General features: G+C 40.2%; 1 protein-coding gene across 1 annotated transcript in view; it reads right to left on the reverse strand.

The window, feature by feature from the left end:
* The window catches only part of LOC138851254 (GILT-like protein 1), a 33,009-nt gene that overhangs the window by 3,795 nt on the left and 9,002 nt on the right, over nt 1-20,212 (reverse strand). The gene's annotated exons all lie outside the window — the stretch shown is intronic.

Raw genomic sequence — 20,212 nt, forward strand, 5'->3', positions numbered from 1 at the left:
ACTGCTGGATGCACGCAAACCAACGTACGAGCCACAGCCCGGCTGGTCAGGAACAGACTTTAGGTGCTTGTCCAGTGCCAGCTTGAAGACTGCCAGGGGTCTGTTGGTAATCCCCCTTATGTATGCTGGGAGGCAGTTGAACAGTCTCGGGCCCCTGACACTTATTGTATGGTCTCTTAACGTGCTAGTGACACCCCTGTTTTTCATTGGGGGGAAGTTGCATCGTCTGCCAAGTCTTCTGCTTTCGTAGTGAGTGATTTTCGTGTGCAAGTTCGGTACTAGTCCCTCTAGGATTTTCCAGGTGTATATAATCATGTATCTCTCCTGCCTGCGTTCCAGGGAATACAGGTTTAGGAACCTCAAGCGCTCCCAGTAATTGAGGTGTTTTATCTCCGTTATGCGCGCCGTGAAGGTTCTCTGTACATTTTCTAAGTCAGCAATTTCACCTGCCTTGAAAGGTGCTGTTAGTGTGCAGCAATATTCCAGCCTAGATAGAACAAGTGACCTGAAGAGTGTCATCATGGGCTTGGCCTCCTAGTTTTGAAGGTTCTCATTATCCATCCTGTCATTTTTCTAGCAGATGCGATTGATACAATGTTATGGTCCTTGAAGGTGAGATCCTCCGACATGATCACTCCCAGGTCTTTGACGTTGGTGTTTCGCTCTATTTTGTGGCCAGAATTTGTTTTGTACTCCGATGAAGATTTAATTTCCTCGTGTTTACCATATCTGAATAATTGAAATTTCTCATCGTTGAAATTCATATTGTTTTCTGCAGCCCACTGAAAGATTTGGTTGATGTCCGCCTGGAGCCTTGCAGTGTCTGCAATGGAAGACACTCATGCAGATTCGGGTGTCATCTGAAAAGAAAGACACGGTGCTGTGGCTGACATCCTTGTCTATGTCAGATATGAGGATGAGAAACAAGATGAGAGTGAGTACTGTGCCTTGTGGAACAGAGCTTTTCACCGTAGCTGCCTCGGACTTTACTCCGCTGACTACTACTCTGTGTTCTGTTAGTGAGGAAATTATAGACCCATCGACCGACTTTTCCCGTTATTCCTTTAGCACGCATTTTGTGCGCTATTACGCCATGGTCACACTTGTCGAAGGCTTTTGCAAAGTCTGTATATATTACATCTGCATTCTTTTTGTCTTCTAGTGCATCTAGGACCTTGTAGTGATCCAATAGTTGAGACAGGAGCGACCTGTTCTAAACCCATGTTGCCCTGGGTTGTGTAATTGATGGGTTTCTAGATGGGTGGTGATCTTGCTTCTTAGGACCCTTTCAAAGATTTTTATGATATGGGATGTTAGTGCTATCGGTCTGTAGTTCTTTGCTGTTGCTTTACTGCCCCCTTTGTGGAGTGGGGCTATGTCTGTTGTTTTTAGTAACTGTGGGACGACCCCCGTATCCATGCTCCCTCTCCATAGGATGGAAAAAGGCTAGTGATAGGGGCTTCTTGCAGTTCTTAATGAACACGAGTTCCATGAGTCTGGCCCTGGGGCAGAGTGCATGGGCATGTCATTTATCGCGAGGGTCACCAAATAGAACGAAAGGAACACGTGAAAGGCCTGGGAATAATTGTGTCAGCTGACCTTTCTTTTAAAAACTAAGACAAAAATCACGACAGCCTGGAAGATGACTGGTTGGGTATTGAGAACTTTCCAAAGAAGGGAAATATTGCCGACGGTGACACCTCAAATCTCTTGTGCTCCCTCATTTAGAATATTGCTCAGTGCTGACGGCCTCGTTCAAAGCAGGAGAAAGAGCTGGAACAAATACAGAGATCGTTTAAGGCTCACTGAGCCAGTAAATCATCTAAATTACTGGGAACACCTTCAAGTCTTGAACATTTACTTATTGCAGCGGAGGAGAGAAATACATAATATGTATATACCTGGACAGTACTCTAGGGCCTGGTCCCAAATCCGCACACTGCCATAACTACATACCGCAGTGAGATATGGGAGAAAGTGCAGAATAAACTCTGAGGAGCAGGGGTGGTGGGGACAAAAAGGGAACACTGAATCAACATCCGGGGTCCCAGACTATTCAACATTTTACCACAAGATATCAGAAACACGGCTGGAACAAGTGTAAAAGTCCCCAAGAGGAAACTGGACAACTATCTTCACCAGGTACCAGATCAACCAGGTTGTGATGGGTATGTGAGTGGGACAGTGGGCCTCCAGCAGCAACAGCCTGGTTGACCAGGCAAGCCCCAGACGAGCCTGGCCCATGGCCGGGCTCCGAGAGTAAACTCTAAACTCTTCAAAGGTATATCAAAGGTAAAGGTAAGGAAAGTCAGTGCATGTGTTGCTAAGAGCAACTGTACCTTCTCTCCGAAAAAGTCACTGCATTACTGATATCAAAAGAATATTTATGCAAGAACTTACCAAGAAATTAAATTTACTAGACTTCTAGCGAGCAATACTGACAGTAACAGTATTATACAGTATAGCACTTGAAAATTAGACATGTGCAACATTTGGGTATCTAATGTAGAAGTTTCGCCATCCAGTGGCTTTATCAATACAAATTCTAGGATAAATTTGAAGACTGCAGAACTATATACAAAAGATGAGGTAATCAGTCCCTCAGCCTCAGAGTTGGTGTGAAGAGCACGGTAGTTGTGCAGAATCTTTCCTCTACTATCTGCAAGACGTCAGCGTCGACGACATCGTTCCCTCCTCTTCGAACACAATCACACCCAGTGGATTAAACCGTTAGGTACAGCAAGAAATTGGGTGGGTGACCATGGGCAATCTTACTTTTTGCTAGGAAAGCCTACACAAGTTACAGGTTCTTGTCCCTGACAGTATTCTATATATATATCCACACCAAGGTAGGAGGATGGACTTATTTTATTATTTAGCAAAATTGTATACATCAATGTGCTAACACCTTATTCTACAAGTTACATAGTGGGAACAAAATTCAGCAGTTTCCCCTGATATCTACCATCACACCGATAGGTTACATACATAAATTCTGTCACCCTTAATGGGAGGGTTTAGTAGGAGAATGGAGATAAAGTCCCTTAGGTTCATCAGCTACAGGAACGGATTTGGATCCAAAAGAGCTGGCATAACTTCAGTAATTATCACCTCAAGACTGCCTATCCCATACACTGATTATTTTTCTTATTTATTCGATTTACGAAACACTAGAACCTTTATTATTCACCGCTTTAAAAATATTCAAGAACTTCATCAAATTTACACTATCAATGACTGTACTACAGAATCAGACCAACTTTCCCCCTACCTCTATGGGTTCATGAAAGGTAAAAAGTGTGCAGAACTGTATTTCCACCTTTCTCACTGCACACACCTACTAGTTTTACCACTTTTCTTTATCTAAAATCTGCATTTGATATTGCGAACAGAACCGTTATACTACATGAACTAGCCAAAATGAATATTGGTGGTAGCTTACTCTGCTGGATAATAGGATACCTGTCAAAGAGTATCCTCTGTCCTTTACCAAGGCTTCAGAAGTGATTCTGAAGAAATGTCTTTAGGTACACCGCAGGGAGGAGTTCTTAGTCCCATGCTATTTAATATTCTGATTAATGCTCTCCTAAATGCTCTACCTGCCTCACCTAAACATAGCTATAAGTTATGCTGATGATATCATGATCCATACAACAGGGCATAAGAAGATGAATACCATTCTTAATGAAGTTCAAGCAATTTGTAATCGACTAGGCCTCACAATATCTTCCTCTAAAACAAAGATTAACAAGCAAACGACATCCCCCACCCATCTATTTGCAGGGTGAAATCATTAGCTACGTTAAAACTTGCAGATATCTTGGTGTAGATGTACCCTTTAACAAATCCACTATACCACAACTAAACAAGAAATGCAAAGCTAGGCTAAATGCTCTCAAAGCTGTTGCTGGCTTCAATCCCAACTAAGGTGCTAATGTGAGAATCGTGAGAATGATGTACATAGCCTATGTTAGGTCCTTAATTGACTATGCTGCTCCCATGTTGATATTAGCTAGAGAAAGTTCTCTCCGACCCTTGGAGTTAATGCAAAATGAAGCTCTCAGGATTATTCTTGGCTGTCCCAGATCTACAAAAGTTCTTAACATGAGGAAGGAGCTTGGTATTTCTAGTATCAGTGATAGGATTGTTGAAATTAACACTGTACTCGGTATTAGAATGTTGAGAAACGAACCAGACACTGTCACAGTGAATCTTACCAAGTGTCTAGAGGTAAATGCACACAGATCTAAATGGATTGTGAAAACGTGCAATTGCATTAAGCTTTATAACCTACATGAACTGTATCACTGTAGGCAACAAGAGCATTTCACCCCTCCATGGAAGATGTGTTCATTTAATATCACATACCTACAAGTCCCTCCCAAGAAGCTCATTGCTAGTAATCCCTTCCTTAAATCTCTTGTTATAGCAACTGCTAAAGAAGAAATTTCTCACCTAGCCGGTAGTAATAAGTTATCACAAGTTATACACACTGATGGATCTAAACAGGAGTCTTCTGGCAGGGCTGCATCTGCTCTTGTTGCCACCTCCCTAGTTAAGAACGATAATAAATTTGTTGAGTTAGGCATAAGAATTAACAACTGGGCGTCTACACTGCAAACTGAATTGTTTGCAATCCTAATGGCGCTAAAGCTAACCTATGACACTGAGCTTGACTATCATCATTACTGATTCTATGTCATCATTGAAGGCTCTTGACTCGTATAATGACTCCGCAGTACATATCCATGTCATCGCCCAGGAGAGTGAGCAAATTTAGACAAAATGGGGGGGGGGATTATTTCTTCCGAAAAATGGTGGGTTCTTAGACAGGAAAGCATCCTGTGGGGCGAGTGGCATCCCTCCCAGAGAAGCTTTCTATATTCCTAGGCAGAACCCCCCCCCCTCTCCGGTTAATAAGGTTACAAAGCTTGGCGGGGGGGGGGGGTGAAGCGATACAAGGGGATGGTGGCTATGCCTTGGAATCAAGAGCCTTTCATCAAGACCCTGGCAGCAACAGACACTAAGAGGGGAGAGCGGAAAATACTCGAAGTTGTGCGAGGGTAAAACTAGCTCCTAGTGTTTCCTACGAGCTACTCGCCTGTGTGAATGCAGAAGTCAAGCGTAGCACACACTAATTATCCAGTCCGACCACATTCTCAGTGGTGGCAACTTAGGAGTCACTGCACTGATTTTTTTTTCAATAAATTCATTCTACTTTTATATCTTTGGTCACTATAAATACTGCATTAATACTGTGTACAATGCTAGCGGCTACCAGTAGCATACATGCAACTGGGTCTATACCTCTGCACACAACATTCCACACGTGAATGAAAAAAAAAGTTCCGACCCAGGATGGACCAACTACAGGCCGGTGGGCCACTCATATTACATAAATAGCAATTTCTAATACTGCGAGGTATCTGATCAATTTAGAACTTTAACACGTCTTCGCCCTCACACAGGCTAGTTCATTATTATTATAATAAAAAAGAAGCGCTAAGCCACAGGCTAGTTCAAGTATACCTGGATGATCTTTTAGTCTGGCCCGCAAACAGATCTTTTGTATATATACCCTCTTGTGAGCTATCAGCTAATTTTATCAATTTTTGAATCCATGTAGCTTCCACTGGAGTTTACCTGGAGTTTACCTGGAGAGAGTTTCGGGGGTCAACGCCCCCGCGGCCCGGTCTGTGACCAGGCCTCCTGGTGGATCAGCGAATGATCAACCAGGCTGTTGCTGCTGGCTGCACGCAAACCAACGTACGAGCCACAGCCCGGCTGATCAGGAACTGACTTTAGGTGCTTGTCCAGTGCCAGCTTGAAGACTGCCAGGGGTCTGTTGGTAATCCCCCTTATGTGTGCTGGGAGGCAGTTGAACAGTCTCGGGCCCCTGACACTTATTGTATGGTCTCTTAACGTGCTAGTGACACCCCTGCTTTTCATTGGGGGGATGGTGCATCGTCTGCCAAGTCTTTTGCTTTCGTAGTGAGTGATTTTCGTGTGCAAGTTCGGTACTAGTCCCTCTAGGATTTTCCAGGTGTATATAATCATGTATCTCTCCCTCCTGCGTTCCAGGGAATACAGGTTTAGAAACCTCAAGCGCTCCCAGTAATTGAGGTGTTTTATCTCTGTTATGCGCGCCGTGAAAGTTCTCTGTACATTTTCTAGGTCGGCAATTTCACCTGCCTTGAAAGGTGCTGTTAGAGTGCAGCAATATTCACTAAATGAATTCACTAAATGAATTGAACAATTAGACTAGGCGCTTTCTAACGTCTGTTTACTAGTTAGTGTTCAGCTTCCATATATACATCATGACCATGTCTCGCGTCTTGCTACGGAGGGTCAAGCCTCCACCACCTGTGCTGAAAAACTTTGGGGATTTAGTACTCCCCAGAAATATTACCCATGTCCACCCTGTCAGTTCCCCAAAGGTATTTTACGTCATCGGGCACAGAAGTGTACTAGATAGGAACATGTTATAATTATAGTTATTAGAAAACGCTAAAGCCATCGTGATGCTACAGCTCCCAGGGAGCTATATAAATTATGCAAAATAGTGGGTAGCATTAAATCATCGCAAAAAGTTCTTTAGAGCCCTTCGTCAGCATCCCCCCCATCCTTCCCCCTTCTCTCTTCGAAGGGAACGGAATACAAGTGGAGAGTCACACAACGGATGTTAGTGTTGGTGGCCTTGTCAAGGGACCAAGATGTGGCCACACCTGCCTCACCCATAGCAAGGGGGGGACGAGAACAGCCAGTACGTGGTGGGGACGGACAGGAAGCCTACCCACAATAAGTGGCAGGCATAGAAGAGAGGAGCGGCAATTTTACTTAGGCACAGGTACACATACGTTACTATTATTAATACATCCACGAACAAGTGATTTTAAGCAAATAACTGCACTGACCAAGACTCGAACCCTCGAAGTTTAACACGCCACCCTCGTAGCCTGTCAAAATTCGAGACGCCCTAAACCACCAATGTCACATCAGGTGCCTAGTAGCACTGGACACGTCACTCCTGATGTGGACATACGTGGCTGTGGAGCGACATGTCCAGTGTTACTTGGCACTAGATGAATGTGACACTGGTGGTTGTGGTTTAGGGAGTCTCAAATTTTGACAGGCTACAAGGGTACAGTGCTAAAGTTAGAGGGTTCGAGTCTAGGCCAGTGCAGGTGTTATACGTTACTATGTATAGTAACAGTACTTTTGTAAATTGCCCAAGATAACCCCGAAGTCAAACCTACTTATTTCCACTGGGGTCCTCGTAATAGCTTATTTAAAGCTTAGCGGTAACTTACAGTAGAAATCAGTCATAATAACCATAAAAATAAAGCGGCTAAGTAACAACTGTGAAAATCAATTACAGTAAAAGGATACACAGTAGGAATAAAGTGAGTTATTTACATGAACATTAAATGAAGAGGAGCAGCTTACAATAATAGGTACACGAATGTTAACTATACAAGAAATCACATCCCTAGAGTGGGAGAAAAGGAAAAAAAAAAAAACAGAAGCGGGTCATTAAAAAATCTGCAGGTACAGGAGGATGGGTGTGGTGGGTAGTAGAGGAAGGCCAGCATAATTAAGGATGAGGCAAGAGGTTGGGTGGGGCAGGATACGCACCCACCCCCATAGAGATATCCTTGGCGAACCATTCTCGCACCAAGAGCGATACACCTGCACTTAAAACATTTACTGGTGCTGCTCGGCCAGTGTTGCCAGACTGGTCACCTATAAAGTTGCTAAAACTCAATTAACAAAAGTAATAAATCTTAATTAAGTACAAGATAGTTACCGCATTACATTCAAGATATTGCCTTGTAAAGTTCATGATTTTAAAACTAACTAAATTTTAAACCTGACAGTAAAGATTTTGGGTTAAGTACCTGGTAGGTAAAAAGGGTGTAGTGTAAAGAACTTGCTCAAGATCATTAACATAAAACAAAAGATTACGAAACCTAATATGTCAGCTGTACTGTACTTTTTTTTAACCAGCTGAGCTTTCTCTCCCGTTTGTGCATTTAGTGTATATAGACTGCGCCTGGTCAGACCACGCTCCTTCCTACAACACAAATACGCCAAGGGAAACGCCATTTAATTTCATTTAAAATACTTATTAAAATTTCTGAGTCCCTATTAGTGGAATGTGCTTTAGAGGTTTCCACACCTGTAAATTGGACCTACTTTATGCCATTTTAAATTTATACGGTCATGAATAATATATATTTTTCAGGCCAAAATTTATAAATTTCATAATATGCGCAAGTAGGGTGGTAATATTTAAGATAATCTATAAAGTGTGTTTATCCCAGTCATAAGTTGAAAGATGATGTCCCTGGTTGACGATATGAACATTTTCCCGTTATATATAAAATACAAGAAAGTGTCCCTTGCTTCATTCAGGCAATATTTTGTTCCTTTTAGCGAAAATAAACCCGCTGCTGGACTGCAATGGTTTGAGATCAGTACTACCACCCTCTTATTGATATCAACAAATCCGGGGGTGCCATAGGCCTATCAGCCGAATGAGTTTACCCTGATTAATTTCTAGTATTAATCATCTTAGAATTTCATTAAACGGGGAAATTTTCACATGTAAAGGGAGTTGTCCCGAAATTAGATGTATGGTTTGAATTAAATTTAAATGTCCTGGTCAATAACTCAGGAAGTATCTCCAGGGAGGGATTGTACGAGTGTTCCCCCTCCCCTTTCCCCTGGCTAGCACATCTTTCAGAGATGTGAAGTATTTTGTGCATTGAGAAAAGGCCTTAATATCCATCTTTAATGGTTCATCTCTCTCTGCGGACAAAATATTGTTATCGAAACCTAACCAGAAAAGAAGCCAGTGTTAAATTTAAGCTCTACAACGTGTAAATATCTACGTCGGATAGCTGGCGTCTATCTGTATGCTACGAAAGCCTTTTCTGATATACCCAAAAGACCACCAGATATTTACAAAGTAACAGGAGGTTTAAGACGATTTGGGCCGTCTATACATCTTGCCCTAACCATGATGCTTCCCACATACAGGTATCCATTTATTATACGAACTGGGGATACTTTATACACACAAAAATTTTAATATATATACATATATACATATATATATTATATGCAATAAGATCACAGTAAACAGGTGATTTCAGAATATGCAAAACAACCACTCTGAAAGAATAGAGAAATTCCAAGCGCTTTCGTGACTACTCACATTATCAAGGAACTATGAAAGTAAAGCATCCAAGGAAGCTATATAAGGGGTCTGGCCGGCACCTCTATCAGATCCCACAACGGTTTAAACACCTGACGCGCGCCGACCCAACTTGGATAGGTCCTTGGCACAACTCACCCCACAAACTATTCTACCCAAGAAATAAGAAATTTTAAAGATTATTTGTCCAGTGTATTATTAAATTCTTCCCAAATTCTATTAATTATAAATGGATCTAATTTATATAAACCAAAGGAAATATTCATATTATTGTCAAAACTGCTTTTTATGAAACAAGATTCAATTATATTCCTGTCGACCATGGACTTGCTTGATACTACTTTCTCAACTTTTTGAAAATCAATTGGATGGTTAAAATCTCTTACATGAATAAATAGAGCATTGGAATCTTGTCCAGTTCTAATGCTATATTTATGTTGTTTTAATCTTAGTTCGAGATTTTTACCAGTTTGACCGTAATAAACTTTATCGCAAATTTTACAAGGAATCTTATAGACACATCCATCAGCATTTTGGGGGGAATTCTTTATCAAAAGTTTTTTTTACTGTATCAAGATTTTTGAATACAACTTTAATATTAAAAGTCTTAAGAAGAGAAGGCATATCAACCAAGTTTTCATGGTAAGGGAGAACCAACATATTTTTAGTTGAATAAGGCTGGTTGTCCCTTTTTGGATTGTAAAAAGTATTTCTAGCAACTTTAAAAGATTTATCAATTACATTTCTTGGGTATTTTAAATCATTACCTATTTCATAAATTTTGGATATTTCCTCATCTATGAACTCAGGACTACAAATTCGTAAAGCTCTCAGAAACATTGATGAGAAAACAGACAGTTTGACTATCTTGATGCGAGGAATAATAGTGGACATAGGAACAGTTATTAGTAGGTTTTCTGTAAATTTTAAATTTGAATTCATTATTACCCTTAATAATTAAAACATCTAGAAAAGGCAATGAGTTATTTTCTTCAAACTCAACAGTAAAGTTTATTGAATGGGCTAAGCTATTTAATTTTCCAAGGAAATGGTGTATATCTACATTTTTGGGCATAAGACACAAAATATCATCAACATATCTGAACCATTTAGCTCTATTAGGGAGGATTGTGTTAAGTAACCTTGTTTCAAAAAATTCCATGTATAGGTTACTAAGAACAGGTGAAAGAGGATTTCCCATTGCCATACCAAACTTCTGAGTGTAAAATTTATCATTAAATACAAATTTTGCATCAACAATGCAAAGTTTAATAAGTTTAATGATAGTAGGAACTGGCAATGGTAAATCATAGTTAACGAGTTCTTCAGATAAGAAACTTAATAAATCATCAACAGGAACTTTCGTAAACAAGGAAGTAACATCAAAACTAACCATGTTAAAATCATTTAAGTCAGTCAAGGAGCTTAATTTATCAACCAAGTCTATGTTGTTTTTAACATTAAAGTTAGAAATTTTGCCAACAATAGGGCTCAAAATATCAACAAGCCATTTGGATAATTTATATGAAACTGACCCTATGGAGCTAATAATTGGTCTGACTGGATTCTCTATTCTTTCAGAGTGGTTGTTTTGTATATATATATATATATATATATATATATATATATATATATATATATATATATATATATATATATATATATATATATATATATATATATATATATATATATATATATATAAACTTTCATGTATGTATTTTACTGAACGAGAATTGAACCCGGGTCCTTTCAGTTGCTAGTCGAACGCTCTACCAAATATAGATCACACTGATATTGTTCCCTGTGTTAGACAACTGGCAGTCGATACGTATCGTCAGATACAATAATATCAGGACATTTTTTGCATGTAATACACGTCAGCCTCGGCTGTGGCACTGCATTACAAACGTTAGGAGCTTCCGTGGTAAACCTACGCACATACATCAGTGGTTTGCTCATCATGTTAATAGAATGTAAATGGTTGCCAATGTATGCACCAGGGCTCCATAATTCATTTACACAATTTTTTTGAACAACAATTACCTCTTATTGTGTTTTCATATTATTCATTAAATCTTAAAAGATTTAAATTAAAATCTTGCGAAACAAAGATGCAAGAGTAATTATAACCATTTCTGGTCCAGGCTGAAGTACTTACGTGTGATACAACCTGTGGTCCGGGGACCCCTGGGGGTCCGCAAAGGTGGTACTGGGGGGGGGGGGTCCCCTGAACCAAGTTCAAAATTTCAAGAAGCTGCAGTGTAAAATATATAATTACTCACGATTAAGGCTGACAAAGAAACTTTCACGATTTCAAAGCGGATTTCAAATCTGCAGGAATAGTCTAATTTTTTAGACGCTCTTTTAAACCTGATTCATTTACTCTTAAAACTGTGCCACTGAACCTGGAATTCGGAAATGTCAAAGTAGCACCAACAATCTCATTCAACAAGTTTTTTTTTTTTTAATACCGTCATACTCAGTTTCTTTTAATCGAGAGATGAAACCGGGAAAACGAGTTTGTTGCTAGTTAATAAAACCGGCTTGTTGAGTATACAGACTTCAAAAGCCTGGGGTCCGTGGGAAAATTTAAATAAAAGGGGGTCCTTAGTGGTGAAAAGGCTGGAAACTACTTCACTATATGCACAAGCATTCAATAACATGCCAGTCTGGTGTTTTGACTTTCTTCGAATACAAACCACAATCTCATAAATGGATCCCGACAAGTATACCGACTAAATCGCTCGTGCTGCAAATGCTAAAATATCCAACATTACAAAAAAATTAGAATTCAAGATACCCGACTGCAACTTTTTCAAGGAATGGGCAGAATTTGGACTAAGAGTACCAATCCTTTACCTAACTGAAGCAGTCAATTCTCAGATTTGAGGAGCTCTCTGACCATGTCGACTGTAGAGCTATCTCATATCCAGTCTGCCTATAATTTGATGCTCTCATTACCTTTCTCTTTCCTCTAATTTTCTTACACAACCTCCAAATTAGTTTCCCAGCCTCTGCAATTTCCCTTCAGAATCTCTTCAAAGAACTGTCATCGGCAAAAGAGCAAATAACTCCCACTCTGTACCAGAGTTACTATCTTTTAATCACACACCTCTCCAACACCCTAGCATTCACTTTACAACCTCTTCTTTAAATGCTAAATAACCATAATGAGATCATACATCCTTGGTTACGTATTACTATTGCTGGAAAAAAATCTTACCCCCCTCCCCACATACCTTAACCTGCGCTTCACTTTCCACGTATAGCTTTTTACCGTTTTAAGTAAAATCTTATTGCAAACATTTGTGACATCTGCCACATTCCTCCCCTATCCACCCTATCCTATGTCTTTTCTATATCCCTAAAGAGCAATACAAAAAAAAATTCCTACCATTATCTGAAGGGCGTTATACATCCATGCCCAATTCAAGAAATCACTGCTCTCCCCCTCCAGCATTCAACAACTCAGTCTTCCATTTATCTCCCCAGTACCTCCACATCTAATGGCTTTCCTCTAAATCCACTTTTCCATAGGATTTCTCGGCGTTTTGACCTCCAAAATTCCTATTCTCAGCAAAATTTGTTGATAAAAACTGATAGATTATAGAGGCATGGGCGTTTGTGGGAAACAATCAGGCTGCAGCATTAGGGTTAAAAACAGCAGTTATTACCGGGATACCTCAGGGATATGTTTAAAAGACAATATTCAAAATAAAGTTGCTAGTAATGGCAACTCAATTGATCAACAAAGAGACAGTAGAGGGCAACGAGTGACTAGCTCCCTTAAGGTTTACTATACAAATAGTAGGAGTCTAAGAAATAAGACAGATTAGCTAAGATTACTTGCAAGTGTAGGTAATATAGATATTGGTATAGCAGAGACCTGGTTTAACCTGAAAGAAATGCCGTCTGAATGCAACATACAGGGTTATAAACTATTCCACACTTATAGGGTCAACAGGAAGGGTGTTGTCTTAGACATATAAGATTGGAAACATCGAACACAATCTGTTTGGCTACAGTTTCTCGAGGGACGTGACAAATTAATTTTAGGTGTGATTTATAGGCCCCCCAAACCTTGATAGGGAGTGTTATGGGACGAAATTCATAAGGCATCTAGATATGAAAATGTTGTGATAATGGGAGATTTTAACTTTAGACAAATTGACTGGAACAATGTGACAGGAAATCTTGAGTCTAGTGACTTGATACGGTTCAGGATTGCTTTTTAGAACAGGTTGTGACAGAACCAACTAGAGGAAATATCTGCTTGACTTGGTTCTTGCCAACAAAGATTCACTAATTAATAATCTTGAGGTTAATGACGAGCATGGGGAAAGTGATCACAAATCACTTAGTTTCAATATATCATGGAATTACCCAGATAACTGCAATCAAATCTGTCCCAGACTTTCGCTTGGCCGACTTCATGGGACTAAAATTACCTGGGCGGGATAAATTGGGATGTCCTGACTATGGGCCAGGTAGGTGATCTTGGTTGCCAATATGACTTTTCAGGGCATAGTTCTAGCTGCCCAGACAACTTTTGTTCCGCGTAGGGAAATTAGATCTAACAAAAATGATCCCAAATGGATGAATAGATTAAAACATCTCAGTGGTCAAAAGAGGCATATATAGGCGTATCAAAAGAGATGGGCAGTTAAGAAATCAATATATTCAATTAAAGAGAAATAAAGAAAGGAACAAGAAAAGCAAAAACGGATTATGAGGCTAAGGTCAAAGGACACAAGTGCAACTAATGTGACATTTTACTGTGGCAACGCTTCGCTCTCCAGGAGCTTTATCAGGCCATTACGCCATCAAGCCATTGGCTTGATAAAGCTCCTGGAGAGCGAAACGTTGCCACAAAATGTCACATTAGTTGCACTTGTGTACTTTTACTTTACATAGTCGGTAATTCTACCAACTTTATTACGAGGCTAAGGTCGCAAGGGATTCAAAGACTAACCCAAAAGGGTTCTTTCAGATATACAGAAGTAAGATTAGGGACAAGATTGGCCCACTTAAGAGTAACTGGTCAGATCACCGAGTGATAAGGAAATGTGAAATTCTCAATACCTACTTCCTCTCAGTTTTCACCCAGAAAAATACTAGCAATATTTCTGAAATAATAGATTATGTAGAACAGGATGATAAACTATGCACGATTGCGGTAACTAGTGACATGGTCCTCAGACAAAGAAACTAAAACCTAACAAATCCCCAAGTCCTGATGAACTGTTTGCAAGGGTGTTAAAGGAATGTAAAGAGGAACTTAGCATACATTTGGCTAATCTTTTTAACATATCACTACAAACTGGCATAGTGCCTGATAAGTGGAAAATGGCAAATGTAATACCTATTTACAAGGCAGGTGACAGGTCCTTGGCTTCGAACTATAGACCAGCAAGCCTTACCTCCATAGCGGGAAAATTTATGGAATCAATTGCCGAAGCAATTCGTAGCCATCTTGATAGATTAATTAATGACAACACGGTTTTACAAAAGGGGCGTTCCTGTCTTACGAATTTACTAACTTTTTTCACTAAGGTGTTTGAGGAGGTAGATCATGGTAATGAATATGATAGTGTATATGGACTTCAGCAAGGCTTTCGATAGAGTTCCACACCAGAGGCTATTGAGGAAACTTAAGGCACACGGAATAGGAGAAATTTTTTCCGGGGTAGGGGCATGGCTGACATAGGCAGCAGAGTTTGCATAAATGGGGAGAAATCAGAATAGGGGCACGTCACAAACGGTGTTCCTCAGGGGTCAGTGTTGGGCCCGTTGTTCACAATTTGCATAAACAACAGAGGGAATAAATAGCGACATAAGCAAATTTGCTGATGACACCAAAATAGGCCGTCCAATTCATTCTAATGAGGACACTAGAGCACTCCAGGATTTGAATAGAATGATGCAATGGTCGGAGAATTGGCAGATGCAGTTTAATATTGACAAATGCAAAGCTCTAAATGTTGGACAGGTAAATAACCATGCCACAAACTAAATAATGTAGATCTTAATACTACTGATTGCGAAAAGGGATTTAGGAGTTCTGGTTAGCAGTAATCTAAAACCAAGAAAACAGTGCATTAGTGTTCGCAATAAAGCTAACAATTCTTGGCTTCATATCTAGAAGTATAAATAATAGAAGTCCTCAGGTTGTTCAACTATATATCCTTGGTTAGGCCTCATTTAGACTATGCTGCTCAGTTCTGGTCACCGTATTACAGAATGGATATAAATACTCTGGAAAACGTACAGAGGACAAAGATGATCCCATGTATCAGAAATCTTCCCTACGAGGATAGACTGAGGGCCCTGAATCTGCACTCTCGAAAGGCGTAGAATTAAGGGAGACATAATCGAGGTGTATAAACGGAAAACAGGAATAAAGGGGATGTAAATAGCGTACTGAAAATTTCCAGCCAAGACAGGACTCGCAGCAATGGTTTCAAGTTAGAAAAATTCAGATTCAGGAAGGATATAGGAAAGCACTGGTTTGGTAATAGAGTTGTGGATGAGTGGAACAAACTCCCTAGTACAGTTATTCATGCTAAAACGTGTAGTTTTAAAAATAGGTTAGATAAATACATGAGTGGGTGTGGGCGAGTGTGAGTTGGACCCGACTAGCTTGTGCTGCTGGGTCTGGTGCCGTGCTCCTTCCTTGAGTGGAGGTGACGAGACTGGGTGGGTCATTGGGCTAATCCGGGGGGGGCGGGGGGGGGATGGACCTGCTCCGCACGAGTCAGTAGGCCTGTTGCAGTGTTCCTTCTTTCTAATGTTCTTAAAACTTCTCCCACTCAGCCTCTCCTTTTGCACTCCCTCACCACTCAACCTCTGTTACTTTCCATATACTCTTACGTTAAGCTTAGTTTTGTCATTGCATGCACCAAACTTAATATCTATGCGTCACGAGCGGTGTTCCACAGGGGTCAGTGTTGGGCCCCCCTGCTGTTCACAATCTACATAAACGACATAGATGAGGGCATAAAGAGCGACATCGGCAAGTTTGCCGATGACACCAAAATAGGCCGTCGAATTCATTCTGACGAGGACATTAGAGCACTCCAGGAAGATTTGAATAGACTGATGCAGTGGTCGGAGAAGTGGCAGATGCAGTTTAATATAGACAAATGCAAAGTTCTAAATGTTGGACAGGACAATAACCATGCCACATATAAACTAAATAATGTAGATCTTAATATTACGGATTGCGAAAAAGATTTAGGAGTTCTGGTTAGCAGTAATCTGAAACCAAGACAACAGTGCATAAGTGTTCGCAATAAAGCTAATAGAATCCTTGGCTTCATATCAAGAAGCATAAATAATAGGAGTCCTCAGGTTGTTCTTCAACTCTATACATCCTTGGTTAGGCCTCATTTAGATTATGCTGCACAGTTTTGGTCACCGTATTACAGAATGGATATAAATTCTCTGGAAAATGTACAAAGGAGGATGACAAAGTTGATCCCATGTATCAGAAACCTTCCCTATGAGGATAGACTGAAGGCCCTGAAACTGCACTCTCTAGAAAGACGTAGAATTAGGGGGGATATGATTGAGGTGTATAAATGGAAGACAGGAATAAATAAAGGGGATGTAAATAGTGTGCTGAAAATATCTAGCCTAGACAGGACTCGCAGCAATGGTTTTAAGTTGGAAAAATTCAGATTCAGGAAGGATATAGGAAAGTACTGGTTTGGTAATAGAGTTGTGGATGAGTGGAACAAACTCCCAAGTACCGTTATAGAGGCCAGAACGTTGTGTAGCTTTAAAAATAGGTTGGATAAATACACGAGTAGATGTGGGTGGGTGCGAGTTAGACCTGATAGCTTGTGCTACCAGGTCGGTTGCCGTGTTCCTCCCTTAAGTCAATGTGACCTGACCTGACTAGGTTGGGTGCATTGGCTTAAGCCGGTAGGAGACTTGGACCTGCCTCGCATGGGCCAGTAGGCCTTCTGCAGTGTTCCTTCGTTATGTTCTTATGTAACATATGTGGTTCTTAAACCTTAACTAGCCCAAAATAAGGATCATAAAAATACATTAAGTGATAGACTAAAGCGCATCACGGTTAGCTTAAAACAAAATCAACCTGGTTTCTAAAATTGATAAAAAATTCAAATTTGTTTGCTGTTATTAATGTCAACAGACATCCCTATATGGGAAGAGATCCAACAGGCATCTCGGTAATTACATTAGCCAAAAAAATTATTTTTTATCCACTTCAGAAACCAAATTAATCGTGTTAAGATTACTTAACTCTAGTCCGTAAAGTTTTTTTTTAATTCTTACTGTCAATATTTTTTATATTTTAGGTTTAAAAAAACCACACGATATGTCACCTAACACTTATGTACGAGTATTCCATATTCCACTAAGCACAAACATTAAGTAGTGCATGCAATGACAATCCAAAATAAATTACATGCACAACAGATTTCCACGAGGTCATACAGATTTTAAGGTTGGTTTTGAAGATTGAGACACTTATGCAGCATATGGGAATCTTTATTCAGGAAACGTTTCGCCACACAGTGGCTTCATCAGTCCAATACAAAGAGGAAGGCGTAAGGAGAGGAGGAGTATGAGGTAATCAGTCCCTCAGCCTGGAGTCGATGTGTTCAGTCCATCAATCTTGTAGAATGTACAGCATATCGACTCCAGGCTGAGGGACTGATTACCTCATACTCCTCCTCTCCTTACGCCTTCCTCTTTGTATTGGACTGATGAAGCCACTGTGTGGCGAAACGTTTCCTGAATAAAGATTCCCATATGCTGCACAAGTGTCTCAATCTTCAACTTGTCGGTTTTTCAAACCATTCATCACAAAGGTTGGTTTTGCTCGTGTTCACTACCTCTCACCAGTGGTCGACCATCAAATTGATCGTCCGATTTCCCCGATATTTCTTCTCCGCGATGTGTCTGAAACCTTTCACGGTGGATCTCTTTCACAAACTGTACATGTTGAAGCAAAACTAAGTTTAGATTTTAATTCACCGTCCCAAAATTAGAATGTTTTTAAATGTGAATCGAAACCAGTTGTCCAAAATTATAAAACACGAAGGAAGAAAAGCCAGAGCCGTGGGTAATCTTAATACAAGGTGTCCCACAGTTAGCGGCACGTCAGGTTACAAGAGCACCTGTGAACTGGTGGCTATGAGTGAGGAGTGTGCCTGATCCTTAGTCTAAGTGGCAACTCTTATTAAAAGGAGTGTCAAGCACGCACGTCCTGCTGAATCCTGTGTAACTATACAAATAATCCTCACGTAGGAGAGAGAAACTTATGATTACGTTTCGGTCAGATTTGGTTTCAAATTGTTGAAGTTGGATCGAAACGTCTTCAGTTTCCCCTCTTAAGTGAGGGTTATTTGTGAGGAAATGGTATGGTGATACCGACAAGATGTGGAAAAAGACACTTGTGTACAGTTCAGGACATTTATTAAAGGAAACGTTTCGCCACGAGTGGCTTCTTGGTTATTTATGTATTGTTCGAGTCACAGTATACCTGGAGGATGTTCCGGGGGTCAATGCTCCCGCGGCCCGGTCCATAACCAGGCCTCGCTGTGGAGTTTTGAAAGTTTTACACATGAATCACGTCCCTTTTTTTCCAGGTGTTAGAACATACGTAGCACATCTGGGCATATTTCTTCTTAGTAGAAGGAAGTCGTGTTTGTTATGTAGTGCTTTAAAGCATGGTTCAGACATGGAAGTTAATGCTTTTCGATGAACGGTTGGTTTAGGACCCTTTATATTTATCAGTGATTTGCTTTATGACATTTCCATGTATTTTTGGTACGTTGGTTACTGCCAGCCGGTATTGTGACTTCTTTCCTACATACTTGGTTGCCGGTCTTCACGACCCATGGATTGCTGGAATCAGCAAACTACTCAAAGAGCGCTACCACGGTAAAGTGACCCAGCTCGGGGAGTAAAGGGCCACTACATGCATCTTAAAATGGAATATAAAATATACAAGAGCCTATCAGAACATACCGTTTCCTAGATGCAAAACGCTGTCTTAAACATCGCAGTTATTTATGCACTACACCTTCCGTAAAACAATTTGAGAATGGGATTGATAATGTTTTTACACGAGGGAGTAGTTTCAAATCAAAAGCCCCTCACCGGCATTGGGGTAATCTTCACCTCCCCCCCCCCCCTCATCCCGTCTACCCTCTGACAACAACAGTTCATCTCCAGTGACAATCAAGTTTAATTATGTTTTGCTTCATATCCGGTCTAGCAGCCACTTGGCGTTCAACTACCAGCATGCCGCACACCTGCCTTGGCACCCAGACATTGGGAGACGGTACACTAACTAGTGTTCCAGTGGAGCACTACACAACTGACCCAGGACACGTGTATCCCAGTGCAACACTATACAACTGCTCACCTAGAACACATTTATCCCACTGCAGCACCATAACACTGACCCAGGACACTAGCCTGTCAGTTATCTCAATGAAGCAGTAATGCTATTCTACTACGCCACAAGTTTCAGTGTTTGATACAGTACATTAAAAATGCAACTATGTAAATCATGACAAGACTAAAAAGATGTTTTAAAGATATGTCTACTTCATATTAAAAAAATTTAGTAATTTCTGAAATTAATTCCGTATGCAAGTCTTACCCATTTATATTTATGGGGAAGCGTTTATCACGGTTGGACCAAAAAGTCACAGGTATTTGTTTGTAATACAAGATGGTAGCTCTAATTCTTTGGATCAAGAGCTGTACCAATATTAATGTATCCAATTAAAGTAGAAGTATATTGTACATAAATCTGAAAATAATTTTATATAAAATAATGAAAAAGAAAATGAAGATTAATTTGAAGAGTTTATTGAAGATAAAAACTAGTATTTCTAGTTTACTTTTAAATTAATTCTTTAACAAAAGTTACAGACAATTTAGCTACACAACCCGACCCTCTTGTCAACCTTACAAACCCCTTTTAATATACAACTATAACAAGAA

Source organism: Cherax quadricarinatus, unplaced genomic scaffold (genome assembly GCF_038502225.1).
Source record: "Cherax quadricarinatus isolate ZL_2023a unplaced genomic scaffold, ASM3850222v1 Contig200, whole genome shotgun sequence".
In the NCBI taxonomy this organism is placed as follows: Eukaryota; Metazoa; Arthropoda; class Malacostraca; order Decapoda; family Parastacidae; genus Cherax; species Cherax quadricarinatus.